The sequence below is a fragment of the Oryza sativa genome, chromosome 12 (assembly GCF_034140825.1).
Source record: "Oryza sativa Japonica Group chromosome 12, ASM3414082v1".
NCBI classification, from domain to species: domain Eukaryota; kingdom Viridiplantae; phylum Streptophyta; class Magnoliopsida; order Poales; family Poaceae; genus Oryza; species Oryza sativa.
In genome coordinates this window covers 14,182,886-14,189,037 of record NC_089046.1, presented here as the reverse complement: position 1 = coordinate 14,189,037, position 6,152 = coordinate 14,182,886, and positions in this window count along the sequence as shown.

Sequence of the window (6,152 nt, the reverse complement as noted above, 5' to 3'; positions counted from 1 at the left end):
GTTTTTAACTACGAAATTAACTGCCATTTTAAGTGTTCCTCTGCCATTTTAAGTGTTCCACACTATCATCCTCCATATGCCTTCAATTTGGATGCTAGAACATGTATGGGAAATGCACAAAGTCGAGAATTATCGTGTGAAGCGACGGTGATGGAAGTAAAAGGAGTTATACAATGTATATTATACAAAGCATGCAAGTGATAAGATAAGGAGATACAAATAGGGTAGCTTATGCGCTCCTGAGATAATTCTCGACTTATTGAACCATAAATGTAACCCTATGTTTAATCTCTCTTTACTTTTTTTTTTAAAAAAAAGATATTATTGCCCTTCCGAAACTCAGCTCTGTGGCTTCTTTCCCCGTGATAATATATTAAAAATCCATTAAAATTTCTAGAAATATTCTTAAGCCACCACGTGGCGTTTCTACGAATACTCCTAGACCGCCACATGGCATTGTTTAATCTCACCGTTGTTTTTCATTTAAATTGGTGGACCCGATACTTTAGACCATTAGATTAGGGGGGCTGTTCAGATTGATGACATTTTCAACCATACCATTTTTTTTTTGGCAAAGTTGTCAAAAAAAAATATCTACGTTTAGTTTGATGTCAAATTTGATAAATATATAAGAAATCCTGTCAAAATTTTGGCAATATTGCCAACTTGCTAAAATTTTAGTAAGATTTATTTTAGCTATAATCTGAACAGGCCCTAGATGTGTTATGTAAAAATAGTAACACTTTCACATCTAAGGCCGGACAAAGAAACAAAACGTAAGTAATCCGTGTACTTACGTACTTACATACGGAGAAGAAACAATGAATCTTATCTCCCTGTTCCAAAGAAAACATGTGTACCGATTTACGATAAAAAAGATTAGTAAGTAAAAAAAACATAATTAAAGTAGGTACGTAGTGCCACTGAAAAAAACGATGCTCCATAAAATATGAGATTCTACTGTTTTAAAATTAAATATACTACTCTATAAACTTACGCAAATATACATAGTTAAACTAGATTATTTACAATATAAAAATAAAATATCCTATCAATGCTCTTTAAACATCCTATCTATAAATTATTTTAAAATCATATATCTAATTTGTGATCCCACTCGGATCCTCTAATTAAATAAACTATTGATGTCTATATTCATAAATACATCATAACACATGAGGTCGACATATAATAAATAATGTTATAATAATATTTGAAAAAATAATGAATTACCCCTTTAACTATTACGGTCGACCGAACTACCCCCATAAACCCAAACGCTAGACATCTTTCACCCTCAACTATTAATACCGGATGAATTACCCTCCCTCCCCTGATCAACTCAACGCGGAGTGGTTTTGGTCGTACGTGGCAATTCAGTTAGCATTTTCTTAAAAAAAATGGTGGGACCCTTATATCATATCTCTTCCGTACCCCTTTATCATCTCTCTCTTTCTTCTCCCTCCACATCTATCAATCGACAAGGCTAGGGGTGGCGAGCGGCGGAGGCGGCTCTTCCTTGCCCTCCGCCGGCGCGCGCCTCCTTGACGGTCACGTGGCTTCTCCTCGACCTCCACCGGCACATGAAGAGGATGACAGCGGCAGGGCAAGGGAGCTTGAGCGGCGGAGGCGGCTCCTCCTCGGTTGTCTCGGCAGCCACATGTGCACTCCAGTGGAGGCCGTCGTCTCCATCATTCCGTTGCATATCGTCATTGCGTGACGAGAATTGCAGCTGCTGGAGGCGAGCACCTGCGCTGGTCCTCAATGGCTAGGTTCGGCTACGCCCCTGCCATCGAGAACTCGCCCAACAAATGCGGCCGCAGCTCTGTCTACCGTAGCATGCCGTCCCACCACGGTTCTTAATCGATCCCCACCACCTGCCTCTCTCCCGACGAGACAACGAGGTGGATCAATCAAGCAAGCAAGAGCTGGGGAATAGATGAAGGAGAAGAAGAAGAGTGGCGGGGCAATGGTGTGCCTGCTTGGCCGGCCCTAGCAGCAATGGGAGGAAGAAGAGAGAGGCTGGGGAATGGGATTGAGGAAGAGAGGGAGAGGGAGAGAGAGAGGGGTGAGAGAGGAGGGATAGAGAGGGTAGAGAGTGTAACAAGGGGGCCCACCTATTTTATTTTTTTTAAATGCAGACTGGACTACCACGTAGGACCAAAACCACTCTGGGTTGAGTTTTTTTTTTTGGGAGGGGGGTGGGTAATACATCCGGTATTAATAATTGAGGGTGAAAGATGTTTGGTTTTCGGGTTTATTAGGTAATTCGGTCGATCGTAATAGTTAGGGGGTAATTCGTACTTTTCCTATTTTAAATAATTTTAAATCATATTTCATGTGTCAAATAATACTTGATGGCTATATAATGCTAATTTAAAGCTACATATGTAAAATAATTGAAAACAACATAATTCAGTTGTGTATTTTTAAGTAGATATGATTTAATTTTAATATGTCTAAGATTAAGATTCTCATTTTTTTTTTGAATTTTTTGAACTATATGATAAGTGGGCAACATAAATGCAAAAAATAATTATGAAAAATATTTCAAGCTAGTGATCTTGCTTATAATACAACCATTTAGTCCATGATGAGATTTATGGTCACATATGTATGTTTTTCTCTTTGTCATATAGTTTTGATAACAAATGAATGATCAAGTAACATATGCAATAAACTACTCATGATATATTTTCTTATAGTTGAGGAATTCCATCATATCAGGCATAATTTGATGAATGTATGTCATGCACTATATTCAAGTGACTATGAAGTATACTTCAAATCAATTAGTTATTATAAATAAGTTTGGGAAAATAGATTCATTCTTCAAATTAATTAGTAAAGGTGTCTTCCATGATTATGAAGAATAGGCGTTGAAAAACACGAGACGCAAAATTATAGATATTTGTCAAAATATAACTAACAATATGGTCCTTTGGAGATTTTATCGTGGTAGTATTTAAAAAACACTTTATTTAGGTTAAAAAATCACATATAGTACAAATAGATATGAAACAACTCCAATATTATTCCATTATTGTTTTATTATCGTGACATATGATGTTCTGATAAATTCATGTCATTATCACAAATTTAAGGCTATATGGTTTCATGTAATATGTCATAACCAGATATTAACTAAAAATGTTTAAAATAGAGTGAAGATCTATTTTGAAAATATAATCTACATGTAAACATTTGTAATAAAAAATTAAGCAATATTAAATAAGTGCCCGCACATATGCGCGGGCTATCTTCCTAGTTAGAGTTAACAGCACGATAGTGTTTGATAATGCACAATACTACTTCGTATTATGCAGTTGAGGCTAAATGTTCCTAAGTCCTAATCCTCTCAGCCACCAAAGAGCCTCGCGAGTCTGAAAATTGGAATTCATTATATGACGGCAATGGCATCATTGCATACCCGGTTTTTCCCTGTATATTCATGTAGAAGATAACCCCAAAGACTGAACGAAATGTTAATTAATGTTCTGCATTGCAACATTGACTCATTGGAACTAATTAACTGCAAAGACCATTGGTTTCATTTCAAATTGACCATCTACACTTGTAACCTTTGGCGAATGTATCACTGTTTATGGTGGCTGTCTACACCAAAACAAATATACTCCCTCCTTTTTTTTTTCTAATAGATGACGTCCTTACCCTTTTGTTCAAAGTTTGGCTATTCGTCTTACTAAAAATAATATAAATGTTATTTACTTCTATTTATATGTTTTATCATTAAAGAAATTTTAAGTATGAATATTTACACTATTTTAAATAAGAAGAATAATCTAACGTCCTAAAAAGTTAATGGTGTTATCTTAAAAACAGAGGTAGTAGTTTTTACATAGTACTTGGTTATCTTACGATAAATATCTAAAAAGTTAATTGTGTTATCTAATAACTAAGGAGCTCTGCTATACATACGATAAATATCTTACGATTAGTGTAGGATGCCTCCTAATCTCTAATGCATGCAGCAAATATAGGGTCCACGATAATGTTTCCATGGCCCAATCAATTATCATGCATGACTGGATTGTATCAAGTTTATCGTACGTACAACAATTTTCTTATCACATAAAAGAACTACTAACTATTTAGGACGGTTTCTTCTTAGCTGCCTAGCGAAGACTGACATAAGACGAAAGAAAAAAGAAAAAGAAGATAACAGATCATCTATCTGAGCATGTGCACGATCAGAGAATACGGCAAATCTAGCTGGACAGCTGTTCTTGCATTCAAGTGTACCACCGTCCGAGTCTCTATATAGTCTACAGCACCAGGCTCCATGCCTTCTAGTCATATAATTAACATAGGTGTTGTGACAACTTGATATAGGGGTGAGAGAAGTTGGGAATTTGGTGTCTGTTTTCTTCATTACAATGTTCAAGGCCGGTCCTGATATTTGGGAGGCCCTAGACGAACTTGACACTATAGACCCTTAGGGAGTTAAGGTTAATTTTTTTTATTTCTAATATATACTCTATAAAGCACATACCACATGGTAAATAAATATTTCTAATATGGTAAATAATAAATCAAGCAGTTTGCAAGTTGCAATAGAGCAATTTATTCTTAATAAATAATATCGATAGTATAATTGACAACTAAAAAACACCGTATAAACAAATTAGTATGAATACCTTAATAGGAGACCACAAATATCCCAAGTCCCTTTTGCGAATCAATTAATTGAAATTCTTGTTTTCTTTTGTTTCTTTTCTAAGCACCCGACAAGCGTTTTTTTAACATTGTAAACCCTGAAATAGTGAAATTGCGAAGTAAATTATATAACAATAACTATGAATTGAAATTGATAGAGGCATAGCCGCATAAAGCCAGTTGGTTGACTTATACCTTCAGGACTGCTGGAGCCCTACAGGAGAGGTGATGGGCGCCGATGATGTTCTGCCGACGACATTCACATGAATCAGGCGGGCAGGCACCAGCCAACGACGAGCCTCCAGCCCGGCAGCCATGAGACAGCCAGGCAGCCACCGCCTTGCTGCTTTGGCCGGGCGATGGCGATGCCGATCAGGCGCTAGAGCCTAGAGGCAGCGACGGTGCAAGGCGAACAAGCGATCTCGGCGTCTGGCACTCTCGACTGGATCTCGCGGACTATGGTCTAGGTAGGGCATCGGCGACGCCGCGACGATGAACGAAGCGACGTGGTCTCGGGTCTCGCGAGTCGCGATGTGTGTAGATTAAGTGATGCGCACGCGCCTGTGACTCTGCTGATTGCTGCATTAGCGCACGACTGGGCTGCCTGCGGCTGCGGCTTGGGCTGGGAGAAAGGAAGGGGGAGGGTAAGTGATGGGCCCCATCCGGCCTGGGCCCTAGGCGGTCGCACAACCGGCCTATGCCCAGGGCCAGCCCTGACAATGTTGCTACACCTTGCGCTCTCGCCTCAGCAACACCCCATACAATCTCTGCCCTTTGGAGAGAGCGAAGAGATGGTGAAGAGAAATTGCTGCGCGACGTAGTTGCTTCTGTTAAAACTCAGGGCCGAGAGAAGAGGAAGTACTGCAGTGTGCTCGCCCTGGCTACCGATCTAGTACCGACGAACTTGCAAGTGAGATTGCTATTATATGTAAACTAGATGAAACCTGCGCGTGCGTTGCTGCGAGAGTTTAGTATGATAGCACTAAGTTAAGTAAGCTAGACAATATAAACTTATGTAAATTGATGTGATTTATGATAATTTAAATTTAAATAGTACATAGAATGATGATTGAAATGTAAAAGTAAGTTGATGTGGCTTTATGAGAGAAGAAAATAAGGGAGATTGTTTGGATCATAGATTAATCATCTAAGTGCTAAAAATAATTGAGGTGATATAACTTAATAAGAGAAGAAAAATGAGGAAGATAATTTGGATCATAGATTAATCATCTAAGGATAAAACAATTAATGTGATGTGGCTTAATGAGAGAAAAAAGAGAGCACATTAACTAAGTTAGGATTAGGATGAAATATATAGGTATATAAGATATTATAAAAAAAAGATGAAGAGACATATTGAAATATGTAAGACGATGATTTAACATGATTGCATATGAAAAGCTATATATAAAATTTAAAAAATTATAAAATTATAAATGATATAACATGCTTGCATAATGTTTAAATGTAATAAT